This window comes from Atta colombica, unplaced genomic scaffold, assembly GCF_001594045.1.
Source record: "Atta colombica isolate Treedump-2 unplaced genomic scaffold, Acol1.0 scaffold281, whole genome shotgun sequence".
Classification (NCBI taxonomy): Eukaryota; Metazoa; Arthropoda; class Insecta; order Hymenoptera; family Formicidae; genus Atta; species Atta colombica.
This window is the reverse complement of record NW_017259383.1, coordinates 805,658-824,363: the sequence shown is the minus strand read 5'-3', so window position 1 is coordinate 824,363 and position 18,706 is coordinate 805,658. Positions and strand designations below refer to the sequence as shown.

Sequence of the window (18,706 nt, the reverse complement as noted above, 5' to 3'; positions counted from 1 at the left end):
CTATTAGGCTCGTAGTCCTTTATTTATTTATTTAAAAAGTATTTGTTTTAATGAAATGACTGACAAAAATATAATAGCTAAGTGTCGTGATCATCAAATAGTTCTGTCGTAACAACTATATATTAAATCATTCGATATATTTCAACATCTTGGATGTCGAAATTGTAATACAATTGAGAGCAAGTGAACACACCCATTAAATTTTTCTCCGAGTCGAAGGCCTGTCCGACTAAAAATATTGGAGGCCGCGCATATAATACGCGATTTTACAACACGTGTCGTGGGTGTATGCGATCCGTTGTCTTTTATTTCGAAAGCGAGCATGCCGGCGTAATGGTTAGGCCGTAGTTCACATTAATGGGCAATACACGCGGTCGTGACGACATCGTGAAAGTAAAGCCATGCGTCGGCAGAAGTGAACGGCGCGGAGCCCGTGATTACGTCCGCTGGTAAATATGCTCCTCGGCTAAAACCCGGTAATATTCCCCGTTTTTCATGACGAGCGATTTGTCGCTCTATGTACCATCCGCTCTATTGAGATGACCTAGGAAGAAAAATGAATACTTCTCTACGAATGAAAATTTCTGGAGGAATTTTAAAAGATATCGCATCACAATACTATTTAATTAAATTAGTTTTTTATTTGCAATAAAGTCTCAAATTTTATATATTTGCGAATCATATTTTTTTTCGAGATGTTATATATAAAAATATCGCAATGAGAATTTCCAGCAAAAACTGTGACAATGAGCGACATAAATTGTGAAATTACATAATCAACTCCTGCTGAATCATACTAATCGGCGCATAAATTAGTGTTTGATAAACGATTCTCTTTAATACAAGCTTAAGTCGATGTGACCCCGCCTTCGAGTAAGTCATAAATTCATTTATTGCATCATTACAGAACGGCGAGAGTTAAATGTCGGAATAGGAAATAACAGTTATGAATAATTCGCAAACTACGAATAATTCGCAAACTGCGAATAATTTCTATATCACGAAAGGATTTAATGGTGTGGGAATGTAAAGATAGGAGGGTAAAAGGTAAATGAGAAATTATTATCATGGTTCTTTACATCTCAGAAATTCATCCGATTCATCCGATTCACATCAAAGTATCGCAATTTTTACGATTCTCTGTTCTTATTTTCGGTAAAATTTCTTTAGTAACAGTATATTTACAGGATATGACATTACGAGATTTATTTCTGTCGTTCTCAAAAGAGAGTCTACGCCTCATACTTTCGAGAAAGAGAGAAAAGAAGTCTTTGTCTTGCGGAGCGTTAAGATTTTTCAACACGATCCGCGCCTTACGATCATCCTTCTTGGCTACTCTCCTGGTCAGTTCTCCTAGATCTTCCATCTTCCAGCTTCGGTTTTACCTTCTGCCCGAGAGACCGTCGAGGATCTTAATAAATCGCTCTACAGCTCGATCCCGTTTCTTCGTAACGACCATCCGGAAAAATGGAGTATCGTCCTACATACTTAAGAGCTCCCTTAGAAATTGGTGATTCTCTTTTTCGCATGGACGACGCTCTTAATATGTAAATAATTTACTTAAAACATACACACCGTCGATAACGGTTTTTTTCATGCGAACACGGATGGAAAAGCTATGTTTTCGATTTCCAACTTAGTAATATCGATATCAGATGATAGCTTTCACAAAATACGTATTACTTATACCATACATATCAATGTACTACAGAAAATTAAGTATGTTAATTCGTAGACGTTATAGAAAATTTAGAAGATACATAATATGCAATTAATATATGTATATAAATTTGTAATAAATAATATATGCACTGAAAAAAAATTTACTAAATTTTAATAATTGTTTGAATAGTACTAAATAAATGTAAACATATATTTATTTAGTACAAAAATCATTTGTTTATTTTTTTCATTTGTGTATTATTTTTTTATTTAATAAATATTTATTGACTTATAAATTAATCGTGTAATTAGTACTATTCAAACAAATTTCTTAAAATTTAGTAAATTTTTCAACGTATAATATGTGTACATAGCTTATAATAAGCACGATATATGTACATCGAAACAGGTATTTTGGTTCAGTATTTTAGATAGATATTTTTAATCAAGATATTGTCTACACATAGTACATCAGGCGGCGACATCGACAATTCAAAAATCTATTTTAGCAGGTTAAAGTGTTGCAATCGCTTGTCATCTGACTGCAAAGTGGTTGAACTTTGTTGACAACGGTTTCAGAGAGCTGCCAGATCTGGCTGAGAGTTTTGGCGAAATTCTATTCAATGAATTCGCGAACCATCTATGTCGATCACTATTCTCTGTTACAGTTGTAAACTTTGTTGCATGCAATATCAAGATAACGAATCTTTTTCCTAAATTTGATGCAGGATTCGTGAACAGATATTCAAATTATTATATGTTGCAATAATAGTAAATATGTATGTCAGTTATTTCTTTATGCACTAAGTTTGCCTTTAAGTCGCTATTACCAAGTAATTTCATTTATTTCAGTTTATACTGCACGAGAAATACTATAAATAAAAAAAAATAGAAAAGGGAACAGATCGATAGAAATGGATATGCTCGAACTCGATCGGATTAGCTACGAGCAATGTGCGCTGCGTGCGAAAAGTTACATTCGTTGTTGATCATAAAAACGGGATATTCACGAGAGTCCGGGAAACACGTGGAAAATTGCGGAAACAATCCGCGGCTAGTGAAAATCTCATCGTGGAAAAACTACGCGCGTCGGATATTTCAATCAACTCGCCGGATTGCGCGCGATATCGTTGCTCGAAAGTCGGTATGATTGGATCGTATTGGCCTGCCTGACTCGATACTGTGCCGATCGATCGTTCGTCGATCACTGAACGGTTGCGACTACAAGCGAGAATGAAGGAGAAAAGCCGGGCGTTAAAAATAATACACGCGAGACGGAATAATCATATTTCACTATTACATCGGCGGCGACGACGATACGTGGAAAATTGAAAAACGAGGCCGAATAAGCGCACTAGAGGGCCATCGAAAATTAGTTTCGTATTCATTTGCTTGCCGAGAAAGTATATAGTATTTCATCGGCACGCGTGATGAATTGTAACTGGCACGCACTCATCATCCTTTCAAATAAACGTTTCTGTCGTGTATTGGCCCCTCATTTTTGTTCGAGGGATAATAAAATATAAACGATATGCTGGAAGGGAGGTATCTACGCACAATAAACGAGAGGGCACCTATTATGAAATTATTTAGATGGATTTATGATCGGAATTATTGTCTAGATTTCTATTGTGTTTTCTAGAGAAAAAATGGAATAATTCCGATTGGAATCCATTCTGAAGATTTCCGTAATACAATACATGCCCTAGTAAAATATGTTTTATTGAACTAAATAACGACATGGTATGGGTAAAGATTAATAGATACAAATTGAAAACAAAAATAAAATATTTTTACATTCCTGCAGGATGCAGTTTCTCTGGAATTAGAACAAAGAGCGCATCAAACTGTTTTTTTTTGTATTATCATCTCTAATTGAAGTTTTTATATGTATTCATTTTTGTTATATTTGTCGCATTTCCTTGTATTTAAGCACTTCCTTGTTTTAAATACTCAAGCTTCTACGTAAATTTCCCTCGTCATGTAATCAACCCGTGGCAGAATAACTTTAATATCATAACAAATGCGTTTAATAATATAGGCGACCGTTGCCTTTCCTTTTAGAATAAACGCTGCAATCTGTTTTTCTCTCTTTCTCTCTTTTTCTCTCCTTTTAAACTCCGGCTAAAAAATGGGAATACGTATGCCGTTCAAGGCAGAGCAATAAAAAAAACAGGTGGATCGGATGGAGTACGATAGAGAAAGGGCCGCGGGCGGAGGGAAATGAAGAGCGAAAGGTTTCCTGGCGAAACTCGACAATAGAACGGGATGATCCTATAGTGGCGGAACGCGAATGGCGAGTGAATGAAGCGGGACAGAAGGGGACAAAACGGGAACAATGCTGCCCGGTATTATTTTCTGTTTACTGCGTCAGACCAACCACCCACTCGGAACCACAGTGTTCATCCATCTCTGATTTATCCCGATATTTTGCAGTGGCATGACCGTAACTTCTGCGTCCTTATGCGAAGCTCACTGATGATGACAGCTCTCTACCTTTGTATTCCAATTCCCTTCCGCACGATCTACACCATTTATGGACATTTCACTGTTTTACGTGAGAGCCATTTTCTTTCTGTGACAAATAATTTATTTTCACGATCGTCTCTGAGATATTCCAAGCGCAACGGAAGATTACGCCGGCGCGGGCGATGCAGTCACGCGACATAACGGCAATGGGAGTATAATCGATTACATGAAGAATCGCTATCGGCGCATTCGAGGGGATCACGAATTTATGCGTTACTATGGTACCGCGGCTAATGGATTTACTTATCCGTTTATTACAGAGCTCGTCGGAGTTAAATTTGGTTATCGGGTACTTACCCGGCAACTAACGCGAATCAATGACCTAGTTCGTCCCTGCACGTTAAATTATTTTTCATTATCGATCGCACTTTTCGCTGACGTTGACGCTATTATTTCGCGTTAATCACGACTAATGAAAAGTGTCGCGCGATTAAATACGCGTTATCGAACGTGTTTTCTGTGAAAACTGCTTGTTTAGTACATTTCAATTGTTCATGCATCAATACGATCAATGTTAGGAAATTGAAGGTGAATGTCAGAAATTAATTCAAGTATAATTGCGTCTAATTGATTTTATGAAATACAAAAATTGAGGTAGTATATATAACAATCGTTAATAAACCGTGGTTAGAATTGCAGTTAAAAGTGAAGTTGAAAGAATTATGAAGATTTGATTTATGAATACTATAAGAACAAACGAGTCGTTTAACGATAACGAGTACAAAGAGGGTGATTCTTCCTTTCTTAGTCGCGCGGAAGAATTTTATCGGGTAATTACCGGCTTCTGGGCGTTTCTTCAGATTCGAGAAGCAGTTCTTTTCCTCGTGCGCGTTCCCTCCAAGTCCGTTTCCGGAGATCCAACAGGGGGTCCCCGCTTTTGTCGTTAATCATTTCCGTACTTCTCGTCAGTCTGTCTGACTCGCGATCTGGAAACGAAACTGTTCTTGCAATTAAGCGCATTCAAAGGAAAGATCTCTCTTCCTACTCGAAGCTCTGGGACACGTGTTTCCGCCGCCGCGCCATTTCGATTTGCAGCTAATTCTTTACTATTCCTCCCACCATTCATCAAGCACTCGAAACAAGAAGTTTCGTTTACTTGACTTCTTGTCAATTCTCGTTCTTGCCATAGTATTTAAGTAGCACTGTTCAGTATATCTCGTTCCATCTCTATTTTAGCTAGTAACGTAATGGTGGCTATTTTAGTGAATATGCTTAATGTCAATTTTCTATTCGCGAACATTTAAAATAGCAAACAATAAGATTTACTTCCCAACGTAAGATATATCTTAATAATTAATTGTGTGTGGAAAGTTTAAGTTTTTAACAAAGAATCTTTAATTGGGCCAGTCTCCATTTAGCAAATAACTTTCTTTCCTTTCGACGTGCGATAGAACAACACGAAATGTAAATCGGGTTTTTGCAGTCGTATGAGAAAGTTATTATAAGAAGCGAAGATCACAAGTCGGCTTCAAAACAAAGACATGACAAAGAATGCAAATTACACCACCACGCGATAGAGAAATGCAGCTGTGTTTGTCGTGGTGCACGCGAACGAAAAGACTGTGTGTTCTCTCTGTATCTGTCGATTTTGCCCTCGAGGCTTTCCGCAAAAATCCCACTATAGAATCGAAGAGACGCCGTGTTGTGCTCAGGTTTTCCCTTGAAAATTCGCGACACGTGAATTTCAAACCCGATGAGACCGCTGGGAAAAGAAGCGACGAAGCTCTCGAAGTCAGATTAAACAGAACTTCTTTCTCGTTGTTGCTTGCGCGACAACAGTCTCGGTGAAAATGTTCTGCTTGAACTTCGCAGGTCTCTAGTATCACGAGATACTTGAGAGACAATATCTTGCTGATTATTTTGTATTATTATTATGCTGATTATTACTATGCTGATTATTTTTGAAATAATACTCGCGAAAATTACAGAATTTGAACCGAATATTATTTAGAAGAAATATACATTTTTAAATATTTTTTCTATTTTTTGCAATAAATTATTTACAATTTTTAAGATGCTTGTTTGCAGAAATAATATTAAATTGCTTGTCAATTTAATTTGTATTGTTGATATAACCTCTATTCCAACTTCGGATTTAGGATTGTTTCAAGACCGACAAATAATCGGTGTACAATTAATTGAAATTAGAAATTGTATAAATTCACAAGAATATTATTAGACGTGAAAAAATTACTTTGACCGAATATGGAATTTTTCATTTTATATACTCTTTTTTTTATTAGTATTATATAGAATTGATTGATCAAAAATAAGTATTTTTAACATTAAATTAAGTTAAAAGAAAATTAGATTATACAATATGTACATCAGTATTTCCTAAATTCAGTGAACTATTATTGAATGAGGAACAGGCGATAATTTCATTTTGTATAGCCATATGCAAACAGGATGGCGTTACGAGCGGAATCGACATTTTAGACGAACGTTGATTTCATCAACGTAATCTATTCTATCATACATATATATGTAGATACATCCTCGATGTTTGTATTAATCCGTTCTTTGATCTAAGGGTGAGATTTCCGATGTCGCACATATTAACGTAGCTTGCATGTTTCAAATCGCGTCGCAAGCGAGAATCAAATTACCGGAGTTGTCGCGAGATCGATGGCGGAGGAATCAAGAGCTAATTAATGCCACTGGAAGGGGATTTGCGACGATGTAATTTGGTGGGTGTACCATCCTGGCAGACGAGAGAAGTAGGTGGACGAGAAAGACTGAAACCTCGAAGAATTGGAATGGTTGCCGAGATAATAGGGAGACCGACTGATTAAAAGTTTACTTTTTCCCTTCGGTTTTCCATCGACCTCTCATTGCTATCCTACGAATTGTCGCGGTAAATTATTTTCTTTCTTCTTGCACTTGTCACGAAATACAGAATAAGAAATTTAACAGACTTTATCGTACAGTAGAAAATGTATTCAATCATTTCTGTATAATTCGATGTTTCAATTTTTTAAATGATTTATGTTGCACATAAATATAATGGTCCATTTTTTTGTTGTGCATAAATCAAAATCTTGCGACACGACGTACCGTTTGATTTAATTACAATATTTATATCCAATTCGTGCTACACAGAAATCTTCTTCGATAATGAAGATAGATTTTTCGTTGCCATCCTACGAATTATTGCGATAAATTATTCCAAAATATGGAATTATTTTATAGATTAGTTAGGCTGTGTTCCAATATACCTACACTGCCAGTATTAAAATTCTATATATACATGTAACATGTGAATAAATTTTCAGTACTGGCAGTTTATCGAAATATGTGTAGAACACGGCTTTAATCATAATACAAAAAAAATGTATTCGATATCATTTCTACAACTTCAATTTTATCAATAATTCACGTTGCATAGAAGTATAATGGATTCATTTTTTCTCGTGTCTATAAATCAGAATCTTGCGACATGCCATTTAATTTAATTATAATACTTAGATATGTGTAATTGTCGCAATACAGAAATCTCTCCTTCGATAATAAAGAAAGATCGTGTATGTTAATTAAGACTTCGATAGGATGAACTCAGTGAAATGCCGAAGAGGTTAAGAAGTAATTCCTACTGGATGAATTTATGGGTGCTCGGGATTAACACGGTCGAATGCAATAAAAGTCACGAGATCTCCCCTGTACCTGTGTCGTCTTTTACCTCTAACTTTTCCCCCTTATAGCAAAGAACATCGCTATTCGGAATGGTTATCTTCGCCCTTCAATTTCTCTTCTCTTTTCGCTTTCTTTCTCTCTGATTCTCTCCATCTCGCTTCTGGAAAAAGAAAAAGGGAACAGGAATAGCATCGAACCATCGCCTTGCATGGGGGATGGACGACACTGTCGGCGTTAAACCACCGGAATGTTCCTGTTTTCAAGACATCAGAATGTCGCGCGAGGGACTCAGGCTTTTTTCTATTTCTTTTTTTTTTTGACGATGCGGGGATGTTGGCTTCAAGATGTCGCTCACAAGATGGTCTTATTGATAATAAAAAATAAGATGGAAAAAATATGAGCGAATCAAATACGAGAAAATATCCCCCGAATGTACTTGTTCAATAGAAAGTCGAGTAAATTATACAGACTGTGATTATGGAAATGAAATTTCAGGATTTTCGACGGAGCTTTCTCGTCGAGTTGCGGTCAGAGAAACGTCGGAATGCGAAATCGTTGAACTTATAAATATAACTTTACGACGCACCCGCCTAATCCGATGCAAATTGTTATACAATTCGCAGCTAACATGATTTTCATACAGATTGCTACATGTATTGGTCACTCAAAGTCCACGTAATATCATTGACGAAAATTGATTATTTACAAATTGGAAATTATCTCGTAATCTCGATATTTTCGTATAAAAATTTTCAATTTCTATTAATTTTCAGATTGTCAAAATGTTATATTATGGTTATATTATTTATAAAATTATAATTATTATATTATTCATTATATCGTAAATTAAACTTAAGTCATTTCGCGAATAATTTGCTGTGCAAACGGACTGTCTGCGGACCACAAAGGTGCGAATAACGCATGGAGATTCGTACATAAATTATGTCTAAAGAGGAGGAGAAACTCGTCGGGCTCCTTTTTTCCGATTGCATGCAACTCACGCCGGGAAATCTCGAGCGGATCTCGGGCGATTCGCGGGATCGGAGATATGTTCACTGAAAATCGTATATCCCAGGATTTAATTCGATTCCATAGGACTGTCGTTCCCTGCGCGGAATTCGCTTCGCAGATACTGCATGTTGGGATTAACGACTCGGCGTTTCGCTCCGTTTTCCCTATTTTCTTCCCCCTAAGAGACGAATTAGATTATAGATCGTGTCAAGCAGCTCCTTTTGTACCTGTTCTCTACTTTATTTTATTCCTTTGTTGATTGAAATTCCTTTTTGTTGCGTCAGATTCGTTTATTGAACATTTTAGGAAATATGAAAACAAGTTAATATTATTTAATTTCTCTCTTTTTATTATTTATAATTTTATCTTTCTTTTCCGCAAAAGAATAATCAAATTTCCTCCAGAATATATTTTATTGCTTTTCTCTTTTTTGATCCTCTTTTCTTTCTTATTTCCCTTATGCGCTCGTTCGCCTCAAATCACATTTACAAGAAAAAGCTAGTAGATGGAAAATAAAGGCAATGAGAGAGGACGAGAGGAATACCGGAACGTGTCGCTAACGTAATAACATTTCAATTCGAGGACGGAAATTACCGCAGGGCACGGCAGACCATCCCTCGTACTCAGAGGGTTGACCGCCCTCTTCGTGTTTCCGTCCCTAGTGTTCAAACTTATTCTCTTAGTGAATATATTTATTATTTTATCAATAATGCATAGATAAAAAGAATTTACACGAATATCTTAAAAAGATTTAGATTATCTCTTTATATAAAAATTACTTGAAACTTATGGCGAATTTGATGTGCACTGATGCATATCAAAGCCGTTTATACTGATTTATTTGAGTATAAAAATGAAATGCAAATATTTCAAATTATAAAATACATATTTTACCTAATAATACAAAAAAAATGTATTGACTATTTCACGATTTAATCGATTTCTATATTTATTTATAAATGTATCTTTACATTATTTTATATGATGACTTTAATACGCACTGAATATGTTCAATTGAATTCGCTATTACACAAAAAAATGACACACTAAATAGAATGTCTTGTGCTAAAAGGATCTAAATTTTTATAAGTTAATTTTAGCGCCAGTCACCAGTACGTCTCAAATATACGCGGTTCTGAAATCGTACACTGCCGTGTTCTAACACTCGTTGCACTCTACACACTTCGTTAATCCGTGCCGTACAAAATCAGAATAAACAGAAGTGCGTGCAGTTCACGACATGGCGGATTTTTTTCTCCATTTATTTAACAAACCTCCCCATCGCACGTTCTCATGCGGACTCGGTGGGACGGCCGTGGTGTGGATTACGAGGATGTGGCACTTTTCACTGATGGGGGGAAAAAGTGTGTCGCATTAATTAAAAGCGACGCTACTATCGTCGTTGCCGAACGCAATTACGAGCGCTGCGCTGCAGGTCGATTTATACCGGATTCACCCTCCTGCTGCTTGTTTCCTGCAGCAACTTATTTTTTTTGTTCTTGTACTCCGCATCCCGCTCTTTCTTTCTATTCCGACGATACAACGCTGCGCCGCGAAGAACTCCTCGGTAATTACTTGAAACAGATGACGTCGAAATTTTAATGAAATTGGCTTGGCGAGAGGCGGGGATATTGAGCGATTTTAAATGCAATCCCGCGAATTTTTTCGAGTTGCGTTATGTACATCATTATGCACTTGTTCAAAACATGAAGTACCCCGCGGTGATGACTTTTTCGTAATATTAATTAATTTGTCATCAGAATTTTTCATAAAATTAATTTCCCACTACTGGAATAGAAAAAAATTATTTCAACGTTACGTAATGTGTTGAGGTATAAATATAATATACAATATTATTTTACAGCACTTTGTGTGATGTCTTGTTAGCGAATAGCTATAAATATTTCAAAAAAACGACAAATGACAAAAATATTCAGCCTTATATCAGCTATGTGAAAATATAATTGCTTCACCGCAATCATTTTCCATTTTGTTTTTTGGATAAAACGGTGAAAAAAGTTTGGATCGCGATTTTTTTCTTCAAATATATAAACTACGTGAAAAAAACAAAAATGCCGAATGAAACGAGCCATGCTCGTTTGTTTTGTTAAGACCTGGCTTCATTCACACACTATCCACGTTTTATTTTCTTTTGGGACAGTCATTCATATAAGAAACACGCGAAATTTATTTTTTCGATGTATACTGTTGTGCAATATTTACATTATTTCGCATTTTCAATGTAATTTCGTTTTTAAATTCTATATAATGTAAGACAACGAATCTTATGATTTTTATGATTCTACATCTCTTTTGTATAATTTAGCAGACATATAATTATGAATTCCTTTGTTCTTCGTGAAATTAGAAAGGAGTATAGGAATATACAATCTCATTAAACTAATTAATTTTTTTTACATTATAAAAAACTGTTTTTTTATAAGCACATTACTGTTATGTATCTTTCCATATTTCAACTCTATTTAAGTTTATAATATATTAATTATACGTCGCCAAAATAGACGCAAAGCTGGAGCAAATTGTGTTATTGTAATTATTAATTGCATCACATGCAGTGGGCTCAACAATCGGCTTGGCTTGCCGACAAGTTCATGAACAAACAGAGGACTTTTTCGTCGTGCTGTCACCAGCACCCGTGTAGTTTGCAGTCGCATGACAATGCTGGACCAGTGATTTGTGCGGGTCATTAGGTACCGGTTTTCATCGGCATGGCACGGACAATAATACACGGAATAATATACGACATAATGTCCATGCTCTCTGCATTACAGCATCCACTACGATTCACGCATTGCGTTTAACGCGCTTATCTCATTTATAACGAGTGCAATTGTCGTAATCGTTAAAAATTTGTCAGTACATTATATTCATCTTATATATAATCCATCTTCAAATTCATTACGCATGGGTATACATTCGTCACGTTAGTCGTTTTATTACGAGGTTTAACACTTTCATAAAAACGTCAGATTTGATTTTCCATTAAAACGCGCTTTAATTGATATGGAAGAACTTTTGCATGCATTTAGAATGATTTAAATTCATTTTACATAACTGTTTTTTCATAAATGTTTCTAATGGGAAATAATTCTTTTATTCTTTTGACTTTTGCAGATTTTGATTTATTTCTTCGTATGCATATCATGAAATAATACATTCCGCTTTAATATGAAAATATTATTGTGTGTGGTAGAATAACTTAATGAAAGAATATGATATTCAGCTCGCGATAGAAATTGAACAAACTGCAATAGCTTCCAATAAAGTTCTCGATTCCCGCGCGCACGGGGAAGGATTCTCGATTTTCATTGCGTGATATAGGTTATCAGACACAGAATTGATCACTAATTACGTTTTTTTACTGTCCTACCAACCATATCCCCTGATGCTATTTCTCCTTTTGTCGTAAATTTTTATCCTATTCCCTCGCTTATGAGATTACTGGATGCTCGAAAATCGCGGATGCTCGCGTGATTCGAATCATCTGACAGTCGCGTGTTCATGTCGATGTTAAAAAAAACGACTAAAATGGACGAAAAAAAACGAGAATTCCTCGCGAGTGGGAATCGAGCCACTGTTTTTTGATGGCTCGCGCCTGCATTTCAATTATTGCATCTGACTTGATTTATGGCTTTGCTCGCGTGTCGCGTTTGAAAAGGATTATATTTTTCCAGTCAGCGAGAATTTTGATGACGCACAAAATCGAGATTAAAATTCGATGTCCTAAAAGCTCTCGTTCAAAGACGAATTCGTGGGTGAGCATTGATCGATTTAAAAATAAGTGGCTGCAAATTGCATCGTTCTGGGTCAAGATTTTTAAAAGTGTTATTTAACAAAAGAACTAGGCTATGGATCACTTGATACTACAAATATTTTGAAGCATTTTTTTATTGGTCAATTAGTAAAATTCTTTCTTCGATTCTAAATAAACGCTGTAATGGACATTTAATGTTTAGAATCTCTAACTGATGGAATGCTTTGCTCTAAATTGCTTAGATGATTCTACAATTACAGTTAAAATCCATTCGAATAGATACTGTTAGCGCATTATTTGTGCCATTTTATCTTCGTTTTACGTTTAATAAATAATAAAGATAGAATGACACGACTAGAGTTTGTGTCAGGTTAACCTTATATATTATAAGGACCTGATTTGGTTGACATAAGGTAATCCTAAATAAGGTACATCTAATAAGATTCTCATTAGATTTAAGTATGATTGATTTTTGTAAGGTTGTAAGAACCTGGTTTAATTAATTTAAGTTAACCTTGAATAAGATACATCTAAGAAAATCCTCATCAGATATGAGTATGATTGATCTTTGTAAGATTGTATGTTATAAGGATCTGGTTTAGTTGATCTAAAATAATCCTGAATAAGGTATACCTAAGAAGATTTTCGTTAAGTTTGAGTTGGTTGACCTCCTTTCTAATACGCAGCCACGCCTCGAGATGGACGAGTTACTCGTCCACAAAAAAAAAATGTCCACAAGTTCTATAAGAAGGCGTATGCAAGTCGATTTGAATAATCTCCAAGAGATTATAAAGTACCTTCAGAGATGCCTCCTGACCTCTGAAATATATGTTTTTTGCTTCTTTTGCTAAATTAATAGCATTTGAACAATTCCCGACTTAGAAATTTATCGAGTGATTTTACCAGATTCTAGCTAGGTTGATCTTATTTCATTATCAGTTCTGATGAAGATCTGATAAGGATTTTATCAGATACTGATAATGACCTTATCAAGTTCTGATGAGACTATCCTGATGAGGATTCGACTAGTGTGCTGCGTTACATGACTGATCAGGTCTCGATGAATTTACCTTATTAGGATTTGATAACAAAATAAGATCTGATCTAATCAATCTGATTAGAACCTGCTAAATTCCTTGATAAATTAGTTGGGTAGCGCCAATCCCCGAACGCAGCTTTAGATTTTTTTATTACTTAGAATTGTATCGCATGGATTAAATCACATCATTAGCCGCGATAAAGCTTTGTTCTTGTATAATAATATGTGTGAATTATTATAGATTAATTATATTCAATCATATGAAGTATTCGAAATACGTGCTAATCCGGACACAGTTCATATTCGATATAATTGCTTTCTAATTATAAGCGCAATTCATCTACAAATACTGGTTAATTATTTGCAAATTTGGGGTGCGTCGGATTTAATTCATCAGAGGGGATGAGATTTGCTGCTACTCTACACTTCATTGCGTCGATTGTGCCAAGCAGAGTGAATAAATTTCAGTTTTCTAGATATTTATTTATACGTTTTTGAATCAAAATATGTACACATTAGATATATTCTCTTCAACAGTCATCAAAGCTTGAAATTTTTTCAAATCTTTTAGATCAAGTTAACGAGATTTAACGAAATCAAATCAATAAATATGTACACAAATTAACCTGCATTATTTTTTACACGTGGATAAGAAAGGATGAATTACGATCGTCTTTCCCGGGCTAAAGTTGCGGCGAAATGCAAATAAAAGACGAATGGAAAATTTTACGAGGCACAAGATTTACGACTGACTTCTCCATTTTCCTTTTTTTTTCCTTCTCTGTGCATAAAACTTTCCTAGTAAATCCACATCTGGCAGCGTCCGATCGTAGTAACGGCAAAGTCGTGCGAGAGTCTTTTTACCACCAACGAGGATTTTTTTGTTCTTAAAATGAATGTTCAGTAATGTTAAACGCCTTATATACTTCCTTCTCTTTCTCTTTCTTTCTTTCGTTCTTCTGTTCTTTTGTAGTTTCAATTTTACACGTAAAAGAATGTGAAAATGACTCATTTATGAATCGTCTGGTTTATTTAATAAATCATCGAGACATTGATGATTCATATATATCGTTTATAAGTGGATACTAACGAACGTTCATATATTTTGTTGCGTGCGCGATTATCTTGATATTCATAAGAGTTAAAGTAATGAGAACTCTAGCTTGACAAGATACATATATTGATCACGTAATTATAATAAATACATTAAATCTATAATACCAACATTGTATTAATAATGAAGTATTAATGACAAGTTTTTAGTCAATTGATCATCCTGATCAATTTTCATCCTGAGATTTTACGGGAACCGTGCTTTTATGAGAACCATATGTAACGTTGATTTAACACGTTAGCAGTCTTCTCCGGTGCGCATCATCCGGCTATGCGGTGCGGAATTTCATTTCGGTGACGACGACCTCGTAATGTCTGCGAAGAGAAAAAAAAGAGGCCCAACTCGAGCGCGGAATACAAACAGGAAGGTTTTCGGTTAACCCATTTTCTGGCCGAAAGAAAAATGGGCCTCGGTATGAGCCGTTGCTACGCAATTTATGGTCGTACGTTGCCTCCAGTTTCATAGTACAGATACGCCATGAAGTGTCCTGGCTTGAGAAAAAAATCTGCGACTAACATCGAGGGTTTCTTTCTCTTTCAGATAGGCACTTTTTTTGTTGAACGTAATAGTTTCTATTTGCATCGAGAAACTTTGCAGGATTGCTGGATCAGATACAGTTAATTAAGGACAATGTATATTAGATAAAAAATAACTCTCTCATTTACAGTTTCAATAAATTCCGGGCATATAATGGACGTAACAACGTGTAAATATAAAACAAAGAATAAATACTAAAACGAACTGATGTAAATTGAACGCGGATTGTTTGTAAAATAAAAGAGAAAATGAGTGGAGGGTAGAACAGGTTTTAAATTAAATGTTCAATCACCAACTTTATTTGAACACATTTTATTTTTTTATTATAAACTTTCTTGTTAAGAATCGAATGTATATAAAGCATATGAAAATCTATTTAAAAATCCAAAGGATCAAAATTAGATAAATATAATTTCGCGCAAGAAATTTTTAAGTTCTAATACGCTATAATATTTTAAGTTTCGCCGTGTATCTCTCGATGTTTTCGAAAGAAAAAAATTGCTGCTAACAAACTGGCGCGATAATGCCTTAATCCTTTCCGCAAGATCCTGAGGATCGTCCGTCCCGGCGTTGCATCACACGTCGTCCATAGATCGAACCGGCCATCCATCCCTACTCCGTGCGAAGCACATCTCCCCCCGAAGTCCGCAAATGCACCCTTACGCCCGCAACTTCTTTCTCGAATGTGCGAGAGAGTCATGCGGATGACGTCATTCGGCGCACGATTGGCCGAGCTGGCGTTCACGTGACCAGCTTGGCCAGTGTCTGGAGGGTTGCTGAGAGACAGAAGGAGACGCGCGCGACAAGGCGAGTAGGGAGAAGCGAGGGTGCGACAGAGAGAAAGAAATAGGGGTAGTAGATAGAACGACCAAGTAAGAAGGAAGACGAGAGAGGTGAGAGAGAATGAAAGAGAGAGAAAGGCACGGAGAGAAATCTCAAGGGATGAAGGAGGAGCGAAGATACATGACGCAAGGGGTGAGATAGATAGGGACAAAAAATATGATAGGAAAGAAAAGACGATATATGGATGCTAGTGGAGTCGCTGATGGAACGAAGGAGAGAAAGAGATAGGAGCACACATGCAGAGAGGGATGAGGGAAGAGATAGTCGAGTGACGTGAGAGAGAGGGTGCTGGGGGGTGAAAGAGAGAGTAGAGGGGATCGCGATGCGCGCGAACGGAGAAGGGGGTGATCGCGAGTCTCGCCAGTCACACTGCGACGACCGCGACGCCCCAACGTCTCGGGGTGCTGTTTGTCCGCTCGTGACCTCGAAAAACCTCGTTGTAATAATCGTTTTCGACGTTTCCCGCAAACTCTCGGGTTCGATAACTTCCTGCAGCTATTTCCGATAAGATGAGTTAGAGGGATAGAACGAAAAGATCGAATTGCGCGATCAACGCATCTCCCCCGACGAGTCGTCTGTCGCAGAAGATATATATCGGCGATCGCATTTCTCGCGTCATATGGTGATGCGTCATTCGTGCTGAACTCGAAATCCCGTGCCATCTTGAAAACTCTCGCCTCCCCCGTACCCCGAATTGTGCTCGTTTGCAAAAGAATGAGCTAATCGCGCGCGCGCTCGCACGGGGGGGTGGTAGTGCAAGACATCTCTCGCGCGTCGTTTTCGGGCTCGTGGCACTAGAGGTACCTAACCGGTGGGTGCCATCGAGGACACTTTTATAGTTGTGTAGAACGCGGCCACGATGGTCCTCCACGGAGCGAATCGTAAGTTATATGTCCCTCGTCGTCGTCACCCTTCCTGAGCACGTTCCACAACTTTATGAGACAGTCGACTTTATGGGACGTGTCATCTGTATAAAACATGTGTTTATATGCATTGTTAATATAATATTTGAGACACTATTAATTAGCTTTAATTAATATTAATTAGCTTTAATAATTGATTTTTGAGGATAGCTATTTAAATCTCTTACAGAAATCTAATACTGACTAATTTAATGCTAATAAATAACGATAATTAATTACTTAGTTTAAGTATTAAAAGCACTATTTGTCCAAATAAGTAGTTAATTACTGTTTTAGTAATAAATTTAGTAATAAATTGGCCAGTATATTCGATTTTTTGTGAGGTTTTGCAGCCTTTATTAAAATGATTATGATTAGAGTTATAAATATTGACTAATTTCATCTGGATTAATATTGATCATATATCAAATATTGTGATTAATTTCATCTTAATTAATATTCATCGTATACTCTTGATTAACATTCATCAAATACTCTTAAATATGTCTTGCTCATAAGTGAAACGTGTTCAGATTCTTTCTTCTTTCCATCCTCCGATATACGCTTAGATTAGCAGATAGTAGTAGTGCCCCTCGTGAAATTAGTCGCACCTGTATGTGTTCCCATCATAGTCAGATTAAGAAGTCAATTTTTTGAATAAGATTACGTCTCTTATTTAATGAGGTCAACAGATGGTCGAACAATCGTCGTAATGAAAATTACTCCTGCAGTTCTCCTCGAACTTATGTATGCCACAATAATACCTTAATTTTTGTGTATACACTGAAAGAGCAATTTTTGATGAAGAATCTAAAAATTTAGCTAGATACAGAAAAATAATTTTGCTGAACTATCAAAACAATTAAGTAAAAGGATAAATTGGTTGTTAGAATAATAAATATTAAAACAGTTTGCAGTATTGCTCATCATGCTTAACATTTTTGCAAAATTATTTTTTCAGATCTGTATCTGTCAAATTTTTAGATTCTTCAGCAAAATTGATCTTTTATATTGTATATAATGATTTATCTCGTTCAATGCATCAGTCAATTACGTTGCCGTACATTTCTGCCTTTCGCAATATGCGAAAGGTCTTCGTGTCAGTTCATTCTTTGCACATTACACAATGCAGGGGGAGGGAGTATGTCGATTACAACGCGCACAACAAAATTGTATGAAAAAAACTTTGGTTGCGTGACGAAAGTACAGCTCATTGCACGCGTTCGGTCACACGAAATCGGAGTGACGTGACAGAACAACCGATCGATTGGTCAGATAGTCTGATGAATGGTGGAGAAAAGTGCAATTGCACCTCCAGTTTCATTCCATATCATGACGCTTTGATTTTGCGATGAGACTTGATTATCTTATATTTTTGAGGAGCAAGGAATTTATATAAATCGAAAGAAATTTAACTTAAAAAATTTTATATTGTCGACTTATGTTTCTCAAATTTTATATTGTTCATACTCATTTCTTTAACGTTTTGTTACTCTTAATCATTATTTTTCATGACTCTTAAGATTTTAATTAAGGAATTCAAAATTGAAAATGCAGAGCTTACAAAGTTACTATTAACATTATATCTTATTATGTATTACTGCATGAGTAACTTCGATCAATGATAACTAAGAGCCAGAAGTAATTACTTGGTGGTGGCT

General features: G+C 36.1%; 1 protein-coding gene across 1 annotated transcript in view; it reads left to right on the top strand.

Annotated features, from left to right (window-relative positions):
* LOC108689927 (protein Fe65 homolog) overlaps positions 1-18,706 on the top strand; it is a 161,859-nt gene that overhangs the window by 34,341 nt on the left and 108,812 nt on the right. The window lies entirely within an intron of this gene.